We start from the raw sequence: 12976 nt of genomic DNA, 5'->3' as shown, positions 1-12976 counted from the left end.
ACCTGATTTACATATTTTGTGTACTGCAGTATACTGGTATAAGGACAAGGAAAATCTACTGAGTTTAGAGATCAGCAGACAATTGCTTCACTATTCTTGACATTGTATACTTCAAGTACACTAATAAAGTTAATTAATATATATTAGTTTAACATATACCCAAATGTCTTGCAGGGTCAGATGGAGTTTCTTTACAGTGATGATAGACTCAAATGGATGTGGATGTTCTGGCTAACCCATCACTCATTCCTTCTGAAATAGGAAAAAACAGTAAATAGTTCTTCAAGGTGTAGGTATATTTTTCTGAAAAAGGGAGGTACTTTGAAAGAGAAATCTCAGACCAGCAGAGAAAGAAATGGATGGAGCAATGCACTGGAAGTTAGAAGCTCAGATTTGATTTTTGACTTTGCTGCTTCCATACTGTGAGACTCCTGGCAGGTCATTTCACCTGTCTGTTCCCCTTCCTACTCTCATGTCTAACTTGTCAAATGAAAGTGGTAGCAGCTTAGGCCAGAGGTTGCTTGTAGGATCTAATGCTCTTAATGTCTGGTTTTGTTAAAGAGTTGCAGTTACTAATACTCCTCTAGTAAAAAGAGGCATTTAAAAACAAACAAACAAACAACTCCAAAACAACAAACCAGTTGATAGGAGACAGTAGGAATTAATGATTAGATGCACTAGTATAGAAAACACTCAGAAGCAGAATCTCAACATTATGAAGAAAATACCCTGATTATTTTAATGTCGTGAAAGAACAGGAGTAAGAAATAGGAACAAAGAAATATAGTCAGAGTATAACTGTGCCCTCCTACAGAGAAACCAACAGAACAAGTTGGGCCTTTCTTTGACTTCTACAAACTTCTGTTGAGTTCTCAAGAAACTGAAAGTGGAGCTGAGGTGGGAACAATAACTTCCTAGAAGTGTGCTTCTTGAAGAATAGCTGTCCTGTGCTGATCCTGTGGCTCTGTTCCTACTCCGCAGTGAATATTCTGCAGCTTTAGTTCAGCTAAAATGCCTCCTCCCTTCACTGCTTGCACATAAATTGCTATTAATGTTACCATGTTATACAAGTGCATTGGGGAGGAAAATAGGCCCACTAATGCATTGTCCTGCTCCAGTGTTTTTTAACCTGGAGGATGCCACGCTATTCCATGGACTGTGGGTGGGCACAGGCCACGGGAAAAAAGCAACAGAGGTGGGACATGCTCCATAAGGCTGCATCTGCCTCACCCTTTCTCCCCCATGCTTCTCCCCAGGCTGTGTGCAGAGCTTAACGCAGATAAAGCATATGCTCCCAGTTGCCTTATGGCCTTCCTTCCCTGCTCACATGACAACCGTCACTTGTAGTCAGCCATGGCAGCAGCTCAAAGGGATCCAGGGCCTGCAGGCTCAGGCTGCAGCTGGCTACTCCAAGCTTCCTTTTTATTATATGAATACTTTCACAATGGCCACGGAACACGTTGTCCACCTCAGCCCAGAAGAGCTACCGGTGGACGGGTCAGTTCCACAGGCAGCAGGTAGCTTCTGCCCTGGGCAGGAGGAGAAGAGAAGATGGTAATTAAGGATCCAGCTCCGTCCCCTCCCCAACACTACCGAGCTCCATGGCAGGCCACAAAGGAAGGGAGTCAAAAAACCCCCCCAAAACTCCATTATTATTATTTATACCAATGCTACTATTTTTCCTGTTATTATTAAATAAGAACAAAGTGAATGGAAGTATTTTTTCTCTCTTGGCAGAGCACGGACACATGGCTGCTTACGTCTCTTATGCTGTGCCATGGATTAATTAGGAGGTGACATGCAGTTGGGAGGGAGATACCCCGCCGCCAGGTGAGCGCAAAGCAGGCAGACCCAGACAAACTCACACAAATGCCATGGACGTGCAACTTGGAAACCCCAAACCCCGCTGCGCACACAACTGAGCCAACGCTTTATCTGAGCTGAACCGCAGCGGCTTCAGCGCGAGCTGGCTGTGCACAGCAGCCCACGTGAGCCTGCCACAAGGTAGGGTCAGGGCATCACCCTTGAAAACTAACACCAGTTACACACAAGTGGCAGAAAGGTCCCATCTTATGACACAAGTTTTTGCAGAAAAATCTAGAAGTGCAACTTGTTTGGAGTTCTAAAATAACAATGAGCAAGCAACTTGAAATTTTCAGCACTCGCTGTCTTGCCGTCCCTTGAAAAATTCCTCACAGACACTTGCTAACACCTTAAAACTCTTGCTAACAGTGGCTGATGAAAGGCAGAAATATCTCCAAGTGGGCATAAAAAGAGATTAATTTGCTTGAAATCATATACAGAAAAATGGAAACCCAGAAATATTTACTATCCTTTCCCTCTCCCCTTCATGACCTCAGTGTTTGCAAAAAAAGTCCTGGATTGACAGCCCAAGAAAATACAGTTCTCTCTTTCACTACAGAAAGAATAAATCAAAGGCAGTGGAAACGCAAAGCATTCTATTTTCTGAACATACCAGCATACTTCAGCTTACTCATCTCTCTTAAAGGGTGAAAAAATCCTTGTGCTTCTACAGACCTAAGAGGGGGCCTGCCTTGCAACTAACTCATAAGCCATTGGTAACTGTACAAAGCAGACACAAAACACAATTGTTCTACTTAGGAGCACTGTATATCCATTTTGTACAACTGTAAAAAAATACATTACATGTAAGGTGTCCTTATCTTGGCCTCTTTTCTGAAATGGCCAGCAAAGGTATCGAGTGTAATAGAGATATCTGTTAACAACAAAATGAAACAACCTTTGAAATGAAGTTCATGTATACTTTTGAGTGCCAACATCAGTTATATTGCTCAGTAATTACCTGCTTTGACAGGATTTTAGCAATGAATAGGTATGAGACTCTCCACGGTGTGGTGTTACTAATATGGGTAAAAGAATCCAGGAAACAAGGCACTAATAGCACTAACACTGACATGTAAGAAACTATACCATGTAAATTTTAAGTGTCTGGATTAGGCCTCTTACCAGCAACTGTTTATGCATACTGAAAAGATGCTGCTTACCCACTACTGCAAAGCACTTCACAGCCTGGAAACGATAGGAGGAAGCTCTGCCTAAAAATTAGGCCAACCTTTTCCTATGTGACTAATGAAATGTGTGGGCCTTCACTTGCCAGCGTCCCAGCCTCTGACACCTGATGTGCACCTGATTTCCAGTGGGTAGATGGTCAGCTCTGCCTTCTTAGCAGTGAAAATGAAATACTGAAGTAGAATGCTTTAATTACAAGAGTATGTTTATGCTGTTATTTTTATGTTATTCAGGCACTGACAAACCCACCCCTGCTTACAACAAACAAGAGGGTGGGGCATTTACAATATTTTGGTCACATCTTAAGAAAAAATGTGCAAGCTAATTTAGTTTTCTAATATGAGCTTGTACTTTACTGCATGGTATTATTCAGACATAAGAAATATTATTTCATGGTTATTTAACATAATTCTGCCATACTGAGAAAAGGGGTTAGGGAATTAAAGAAGAGTAGACAAGCTATGCAAAGATGCTGAAATTAACCTATTACATTGGAGGAAAAAAAAAGCTTAGGACTGAGAACATATGGAATAAACTCAGCAACATCCTTGGGTGTGTAAAGCCATCACGAAACACAAACAATTGCTCTCCTATTGGGAAAAAATTAGTACATTTCCATTGTTATTATAACTATTATTCCTTAATAATTTTTTTTTTTTTTAATATGACAATTGCTGACTTCCATTGAGCATCGCACCTATAGACAGAGCCGCACAAAGAATTAGTTCTTCCTAACCCCAAGAATAAATGCCACGTGTCTTCTGCTTAAAAACCATGACGGTCTCACATCGCATATATTCAAGCCCTCGCGAACCTTAGTACACGGGGTCAGTGTACACAGTATGCTTCCACACTGCGTTCGATTTCTGCGGTGGAAGGGAGCTTCTCCCAAAAAGTTAGACTACATTTCCAACACCCGTCAGCACAATCACCACGCAGCCATGCAAAAGCTGCCGGCCTCACACTGTCGCTTTGTGCATATCAGCACGTGAGCCACAGAAATTCTCAAATGAAATTCACATCCATGTGTTTGGTACGGTCCACGAGGTGCAGGGCAGAGGACCGGGCGGGACACGGAGCGTGGCTCGGACCGCAGCCTTATACTCGGCTAGTTCTGCCAGCAGAGCGGTCTCTACGGGAAGCCGATGTGAAGCCAGCCGGCCGTGCTGTCGATGCTGGCCCGGTGAGGGCCTCTCCGCCACGCCTGGGCGAGGATTCCTACGGCAGGAGGCACCGCCCGGAGCTCTGCCGCATCCCCGCGCGGCGCCGCTGCCTGAAGCCCCCTCGCCGGCTCCGGGGGCAGCGCCGGCCCGGCCCGGCCCGGCCCGTCCGCCCGCGGGGCGCGGGGGTGGCTTCCCGTGTTTACTGCCCCAGCGGGGGCTGCGCGGATGCGCTGCTGCCTCCCGCAACTCCCGGCTCCCTGCGCTGTGGCCTCTGAATGAAACTCGCCCAACTCGGCCGAGTAAGTTATCGGGGGGCTGCTTGGGGCGCGCCGGGCCGGGCCGAGCCCGCACCCCGCTGCCCCGCGGCGCTGCCCAGTGCAGGCGTAGTTTACTCTCGCGGCGCTGCCCGGGCGGCCAATGGACAGTGGCCGCCGGCGCTGTGGCCGGCACGGCTCCGCGCTGCCCCGGGCGCCCCCCGCTCCCTGCCCCGCTCCGGCACCGCCGGGGGCTCCGCGAACCCCGCGAGGGGCAGCGCGGCGATCTTTGTGTGTGTGCGGGGAGTGTGTGCGCCGGCGGCTCCCTCGCGGGCCGCGAGTGTAACGGCAGCGCTGAGTGGCCGGCCGGCCCGTCGCTCAGCGCGCCGGCCAATGGCGGGGCGCCTTATATCGCGGGGAGTGTTGTGGCGCTGCCCGGGTTGCATGGCTCTGTGTGGAGCCGCGTTCCGCGGGCGCCGAGGCGGAGGGGTCGCGCTGCGAGCCGCGTCCGGCCCAGCGGCGCGGTGCGCACCCCGCTGAGGTGAGTGCGCCCGCCCGCCGATCCGCACCGGGCGGGCGGAGATGGGCAGCGGCAGGCAGGGAGGGAGAGAGCGAGAGGGAGAGGTAGGGAGAGGGGTGCCCTCGCCCCACGCTTTACGCTCCGCGCCCCAGCGCCGGGGCAGCCCCCCGCGCCCCTCCTGCGGCGCAGGCGGACGGGAGGGAGGCGCGGAGCTTCCCCTGCCCGGCGCGGCGGCTGCCGCGGCTCCCAGTCACTTTTCCTCCCTCTTGCCAGCCCTGCCTTCGTTTTGAAAGTTTGGGCAGCGGAGGACGGGTGGGTTGGTGCCTCCAGCCCTCCGCCCGGCCGGGAGGGCAGGGGTGACCGGGGGTGTTTGACGGGGAAGGGGCCAAGTGGATCGCCGTACAGCGCAGGGCATTTAAAACACCAGCGAGCCGAGCCCGAGAGGCGGCGGGGGTAGGCCAGCCAGTGCCAGGCTGCGTTTGAAACCAGGCACCTCTCGCCGCCACAGAGAGAGGCAAGAGCAGCGGCGGAGAGAGGAAGGGGAAGGAGGGCGAGGAGGAGGAGGGATGGCCACCGGCCGCCGCTCGGTGCGTGCCTCCGGGGGGACTTGACAGGGAAATCGCGGCAGACAGAAACGAAACTTCATCCCGAGGGGCGGCGAGGCGCGGGGGAGAGTGCGCGGATCGGTATCGGCTGCCGCCGGCCTGGGGGGCTCCGCGCCGCCGCCGCCGGGAGAAGGGGCGGAGGGGGGGGGATATAAAACCGGAGAGGGGGGGAAGCAGCCGATCCAGCGGCCGCACGGGCAGCGGGAGGAAAAACCCCGGCGCCGACCCCGACAACAACAGCGGCGGCCGGGCTCGGCCGGAGAGTTGGGCTGTGCGTTTTCCGGTAGTCATCGGCGATGCACCCGGGGCGGCGGCGGCCCCGGTGGGCAGCGGGAGGGAGGGCGGGCGGCCCTGCCGGAGTTTCGCGTGGATGCGGGATTATGTTGTGTCAATAAGTTTAAGGTGGAGAGGGAGAAAGGGAGGGAGGAAGGCGGGCGGGGGCCGGGGGGAGGTGGCGGCAGGCCTCGGCCGCGCGAAGTCCTATTTCTGAAGGTAAGTTGTGACATTGGGTGGTCGTGATGACAGAAAACTTGGCGAGGGGCGCCTTGGGGAGGGGGCGGCCGCCTCGGGGGGGTTTCTCCCGGCCGCCGGGAGCCGGATGGGTGCTCGGCTGTTATTTGCTGCTGCGAGATCGGGTCGCTGGTAAATTACAGAAAGCAGCCCTCCTCCTCCTCCTCCTCCTCCCCCCCCCCCCGCTCCCCGCCAGGCGCTTCGCTCTTCCTCCTCTCGGGTTTATTTGCAATGTATGAAACTTGCATGGCTGTGAGGAGAGCCGATCCAGTGTGGGTTTGCGAGGAGGAGGAGGAGGACGGGGAAGGAAGGATTGGAGGCAGGGGAGAAGGAGGCAGTCGCGTTAATCCCGGGCGGCGCACGGCAGCAGGTTTGCGTTAGGAATATCGGTGGCAGCCCGCTGCCGCCGCTGAATGAGGAAGGTAAAACGAAGCGATGCGAGAGCCGCCGAGGCGACATGCACGGCGGCGGGGCGAGAGGCACCGGCAGGCGCCTGCCCGCCCCCTCCCTCCCTGCCTGCTGCCTCCTCCCTCCCTCCCCGCCGGGGCGGGGAAGGACCGTGCCCGGGTCTCCCCCGCTCGCCGCCAGCCGAGCCGGGGGGCCGCGGGGCTTTAACCGTGTGCGGGGCGGATTCGCCACTTTTTCCGGGGGAGGCCCGCGGTTAAAAGTTTTCTGCGGAGGTGAGTGTGTGCGGGGAGGCCGGGGCGCCGCCAGGCCGGCGGTGGTCACTCGGGCCTGGGGCGCCGAAACCATTGCCCGTCCTGCTGGTGACACGTCCAAGTCCCGCAGCCCGGCGGGGCGGCGGAGGGGCCCGGCTCGGCCGCCGGGGCAGGGACGGGGTGCCGGTCTCCATGTGGGCTCTCCCGGCGGCGGCACCTCCTCCCCGGTGGCAGCGGCGGCGGCAGCAGCGGGATCATCGCCCGGGCCCGCGGGGAGGAGGAGGGGAGCAGCAGGGAGGTGTTTGCTGCCAGCCTGCCTCGCCGGAGCCCGCCGGGGAGGGCAGCTGGGAGGGCCGGGGAGCCCCCCGCGCCGCCGCCCCTTCCCTGCGCGCCCGCCCGCCCCCAAAGGTGTTGTGCAGACTTTTCCCCCGGGAGGGTGAGATTTATGCGCTGCATTATTGCTCCTCTCCTCCCCCCTCAAAGCAAGATGGACTCTCTCGTCTCTCTCACTCACTCACTCTCTCCCTCTCTCTCGTTCTCTCCCCCTCTCCCTGTGTCTTGTCAGCCTTCGAGATCGACATTTTGTAACTAGGATGCAAACTTGATGGTGACCGGGGGCGGGGGGCGCGGGGGGGGAGACGGGAAAACCCCGGGTCGCGGCGGTCTTTCTCCATATTTAATACCTTTTCTTTCCACCCCACCCCGGAGCCCGGATTCCGGTGGCCCTACACTTTGCACGGGCGGGGGTGGGCGGAGGGCGGGCGGCGGCTGCGAGCGCCGCTCCCCCCGCGGCGCCCGGGGGTCTCTCCCCGCGGGCTGCGGTGGCGGAGGGGCGGCTGGGCGGCCGCAGCACTCCGGGCGGCTCGGCTGGGCTCTGCCGGGGGGCAGCGGGCATTACCTGGAACTGTGCTGCTCCAGCCTCGCAGCCTTCGTCCGTCGCTCTTGTCTCTTTCCCCGGGTGGATCTCGTACCTGCGGGTCTGACGGCTTATTCTTGTTGTTAATTTGTGCGTTGTTTTGGCTTATCCGCGCGCGGGGATTGATCGCTCACTTGTGTAAGTTCCCGGGGGTTATTGTTATGTATGCCTCCTCGCAGATGGTGGTCAACTTTCTGTCTTTTATTTTGATAATACATGCGAGTATTACTGTGTCTGCATGTAAATAATTACGTGATGCAGCCCTGTGTGTATGTATGTCTGTCTGTGTGCGCTCATAGACATGCATCCGTGTGACAGAGAGACAGAGGAAAAATAACCCACCCTGCTGATGCACACTCAGATGATTTGCTCCATTTGCCCACTCCTAATGCCCTCTAAAGACACGATGCATCTTTTGTTTGCTCCCTACGGTTTCCTGCGACTGTCATCTTGTTTTAATGACAACTTAGCTGGGATGGGGGTGAGGAGGAAGCAAGTTTCAAGTTTTGGGATCTCTCCTCTTGTTGGCGATGTGGTGAGTTGCAATATTGTAAAATCATGGTGTGCTGATGATGTGCCTTTATTTGATACTTTATAGGTCACTATCACATGACAAAGGCTTTGAGACAGCTTCATCTTCGTCTGTCTGTAATTTCCATTTGCCTTCCTGGGTAAGTATGTGAACTGTACACATGAAAAAAGAACTTGGTTGTTGATAGGATAGAGGTCCTCATGCTGCCACTTTTTGTGAGGAAGATGCTTATTCTGGTTTTAGCACCTCAGAAAACACGTATTCTCCACGTGCTAATAGCTACTGCTACAATGCAAAGTTTGTATGTAGAAGTGCCTCCAAGTAACCTGGGAATCAAAAGGCTGTGCATATTCAAAGCTCTCTTCATTTATTTTTTTTCTAGTGTTTTTTTTTTTTTTTCTCTTAAACTTTGTTAAGATAATCACCTGATTGACTTAGGGTGAAAGTTGTAAACCAAACTAACATTAGAATATGCAAAGTGCAACACACAGGTCAAAAATTTAATGAGTGTGTAAAGTCCTTTTAAAATTCAGTGGTAGAAAAGTATGAGAATGTAAACTGAGTAGGTAATTAGAAAACTCTGGAGGTCAAGAATCAGTGAGAAGTTTAGCAGAACTGTAATGCTGCTGCAACAGGAGTTCGTTCAGTTTTAACACTTAAACTGTGAGCTAATTAGAATTCCATCCATGCTCTTTCTATGTTACTGGTTTTTCTTTAGGCATTGATGAATGCAGATACCAATCAATTTGAAATATATATCTTAATGACTAATTTACTGGTATTCCTAAGCTTTCAGATACGCAGCGTGTTGTTTTTTTTTTTTTTAATCTGCATGCTGGGAGAAGTTATGATAACTTTTGAAGGGTTTGACACCTTTTAAGCTGAAGTGGAAGTGGTAGTTTAAAGAAGAGGTTCTAAATTTTTAGGGTCACATTTATAGAGGACATAAAATGAGCGGCACTTGGAGCACTTCTCATACAACTGCCCCTGGTGCCACTGAACTTCCCAAAATGGGAAGTGGGAGGCAGCATTTCTTCATGGTACTATTCTGCACATAATTAAAAACAAAACAAGACATGTATTTGGGGTAAGCTTAGTACTCATAAATGCAGATGATAAATAACATACTCTTGACCTTTTGCAGGCAGTGGGTAGCAGACATAGGATAAGTGATGGTCCCAAACATCCTGACTTGAAGGGGGCTGTTGGGAGCAGCTGTTCTGGTGTGATATTATGACCACAGAGCCAGTGTTAACACTGGGATAACCACTGTGGGCAGTTGGTTTGAAAGGAGAATTCTGCTGTTCTCCAGTTCCTGCAGATTTACGCCCGAATTTCAGGTTTTCGGATTTTGTGTGCAGTGTGGTTGGTGTATGCAGGTCTCAGAGTATAAACACCAAATTCAGTGACTGAAATTTTTTATGACAGACTAGTTGCATAGGAGAAGAGAGCTTTTGGTTTTATAGCATTGCTTGCAAGGATCGTGTTCTGTGAAGAGTAATTGGTGCAACGATTTTTTCCCAAGTAAAAATGCACCTGGAAATTCAAAACTGGCAGATAGGCTTCAAAATGTTGATCAGGGCTGAATACAAATGTACTGATTTCTGAAATTAATTTTCAGTGTTTTCAGGTAAGAGTCACATGAGAGTGCTATAAGTGCTAAGGACATTTTCTTTATTTCGACTAATAGTAAATGATACTGAACAAGAATAGCTCAGAGACCTTGAGTCAGGTCTTGAATCATTATCTGGTTTTAGTTTTTTTATGAAGTCTTTTGGATGCGTGGAATGTTGATCTGGCAGTGAAGTGGTGATCTTAATCTTCCCACACTTGCAGAGCAGCGGACCTTGGTTTTGTGCATAGTGCTAAATGTATGTCTCACCTGATGTTGAACTGGCTTGAGCAAAGAAAAGGGTAGGGTATCTCTTTTAGTAAAAGGCATAATAGGAACTTTAGAGGAAGAGAAGAAATACATTTCCTTGTAGCTTAAAAAAAAAGGCAATGAACATAATGCACCTAGTTAAGGTGAGAGTAGAGATTTCGATAGATTTGTCCTTGGCTAGAAATCTCCATTTACTTTAGGTAGCTTTCATTTTGGTAAAAGGGAAGATTTCTTTTATTACACAGCTCTCACTGAAGTAACTGTTCATGAATGGATTTTAGTCATTCAGTCTTGACGTACAGGAGTTCTGGTTTGCTTGGCGAGTGCCAGTGCACGGCTGCTGTGCCACAAGATAGAAGGTGATGGGCTGCTTAGCAAGGGGCCTTGTGGATACTTCAAAAATGGGCCCAAGCTCCCAAAAGTTTGTTGCACACTACTGTCCCTCTTGGCATAGCAAGCTGATAAACCATGTCAAGCAGGCATGTAATTTAGCAGAAACGTAGCTGGTTTCTCTATGAAGGTAAACTCAGAATATTTAAGAAGCTTGCCCTTGACACTTCAGAGTTTTTTGGGGCTGCTTGCTGTAAGCTCATTGCCTGCAAAACTTCCATTGTCTTCAGCAGGAGGTTTATTTAGGAAAGGAGTGTAGGAGTGATGGTGAAAGGAATTTGTCCATGTTTATTTTTCCCTTCAAGGAAGTAAACCTTTCTCTTTCATAGCTGTTGTGTGAATAATTAAAGATATTAAATGTCAGTTTTCCACATAAAATATCAGAGGTAATCATACCATTATTTTATAAGTAATGTTTTTCCTGTTCATCCAGAATGCTCTTAATACACTTTATTCGTAAATTAGTTGTTCAGTAGCTGGCAATCCTGTAAGCATGTGAATACCTTGAAGCAGATGACAAGTCACGTTAAATTCACTGGTATGATTGCTCACATTCGGAGCTTAAAGTTCTTCCAGGTTGCTGCCGCTCGTGGTCTGTAGGCTGAGGATGCGCAGTGTCTGGAGCTCAGGAACATGGCGTTAGTCAGGGCAGTCTTCTGGCACAGAGCTGGGGAAAGAGTGGTGTGAAGAGAGGAGATCTTGACAGCATGAGCCGGGATTAGGTGCTCTTCCACCACATGTGGTGGTGGAAAAGGTGCAGGTAAAGTCAATGAGACCTGCAGTGTGCAAGGCTCTGCTGTGATGTGACATTTGTAGATGCACCTGCAGTGAAATCTGGATACCTGGGAGGTGAGCCACTACTTTTTTCAACAGTACATGGCTTGTGTAGTGTTCAGATCCCCCTCTTTATCTGAAGGCGTTCCTTGGTGGAGGAAGGTACTGTAAATTAAAACGAGCTGAATTGAAACGCTCATTTTAATTTTTGAGTGTGTTGCAGGCTGTCTCTGTGAGCTCTGACAAGGGATGTAGTCAAAACCAGAAGTTGTCTTCCAAATTTTGGACCCAAGTCAGACTTCCTGTGCCCTGTCATGGGGATAGCCTGCTGTGATCACCAGTGGAATCGGCAGCACAGCTTTGGCCTGTTGGTGGCTTCCAAGGTCTTTACTTTTAGAATTATAGCCATTTGTCCCTTGGTCACTTCTAAATGGAGAGTGGCAGTACTTCCCTGCATCATTAAATCATATGGTGCCTGTATATTGGGTCAGTTTTCATAAGTTTTTCAAAGCAGTATAGCTACTGTTGTAGCTTACTGTAAACTTACTAGTTTGTTTTCATTATTGCTTAGGGCTTTATAAAGCTGGATTGAACTTGTAATCATATGTATTTCAAAATATTCTTGAGAAGAAATAGGTTAAAGTCATCCTTCTGACTTCTACAGTATTAAGTTTATTTCTTTTCCTTCTACCATGTTTCTCCTTTTCCTGGGGTATTATTTCCAGAAGCTTTTTTGTTCTGTTCCATCTCAAAAGATTATTAGGACTTACTCCCTTTTTATTATTTTGTTTTTCTTTTTTTTTTTTTTTTTGAGATCAGTAATGATACAGTGTTTCTGTCTGAGAGTAGTGGGGTGAGTGTGGTCCTGGTGGACATGGGAATCGTACAGCTGTCATCCTTCTTGATCATTCCAGAAGGGGTAAGATCTGAACCAGCCTAAGGATTACTCCGAATTTAAGAATGGCTTGATGGGCTGCTGTTTTGCATTGCTTGAAAAAGAAAAAAGCACATACTATTTTCTCAATAATAGGGCTATTAATAATTGGCAGTTGTAGGCCTTGTCTTAACGTGCTTCTGTCCTGTCTGGTGAAGTACACAAGCCGTACTGGAATCACACACCTCAAGATCAGGAACAATCATTTTTTTCCCTGTTTTAGGCATATGAGATGAAAAGCTGTGAAGGAGCGTAGGCTTGCTTGCAGTCACTTAGCAGGTTCGCATTAGCAGGGAACGGTATAAAATCTGCATCTGACTCCTTAGTTTTGTGTCCTTTCCCTTGGTGTGTGCTGCTGCTCTGAAGCTTTCCTGGTAAGGGTCTGTCCTTGAGGTGTGAGTAGTCTCACTGAATTCCGTGCCACTTGGAAACCTTCTTCCAATACTCCACTTTTCATTCATAATGCTGCTTAAAAAAAAACCCCAAACACCTTCAGAGTGTTGTGAAGTTACTGACTTACAATTTGGTTATATTTTTTGACAAGTTAGTGTAAAGTAGGAGAGCATACTTAAGAGCTTTTGCCAGTAAACATGGTATTTAAACTGCTGTTTATTGCAATATTTATTACTCCTATTTATTTAATACTAACTTTGTAAAGTTAATGCAAGGAAGAAAATGATTCCTCATAGTGAAGTTTTTAAAATGTGATTCATGTGAAATAATTTTTCATAATTAAATTATTTTTTCATATTCGTAATCTAATGCAGAATGACAACTGATTTTCTT

At 49.4% G+C, this 12976-nt stretch overlaps 1 protein-coding gene across 13 annotated transcripts in view; it reads left to right on the top strand.

Moving 5' to 3' along the window:
- The first annotated feature begins 4953 nt into the window (after positions 1-4953).
- BBX (BBX high mobility group box domain containing) overlaps positions 4954-12976 on the top strand; it is a 141024-nt gene continuing 133001 nt past the window's right edge. For 3 of the 13 annotated variants that reach the window (XM_040054329.2, XM_040054312.2, XM_058419192.1), the window contains exons 1-2: positions 4969-5009; positions 8277-8349. The gene's annotated coding sequence lies outside the window, so the exon portion shown is untranslated. Of the gene's footprint in view, positions 5010-5524; positions 5576-5798; positions 5865-6643; positions 6784-8276; positions 8350-12976 lie in introns of those variants that run through there. The other 10 variants (XM_040054249.2, XM_058419191.1, XM_040054266.2 and 7 more) reach the window with 7 other exon arrangements.

Source organism: Hirundo rustica, chromosome 2, assembly GCF_015227805.2.
Source record: "Hirundo rustica isolate bHirRus1 chromosome 2, bHirRus1.pri.v3, whole genome shotgun sequence".
Taxonomy (NCBI): domain Eukaryota; kingdom Metazoa; phylum Chordata; class Aves; order Passeriformes; family Hirundinidae; genus Hirundo; species Hirundo rustica.
Note: the sequence above shows the minus strand (reverse complement) of the source record. Positions and strands in the feature narration are given on the sequence as shown.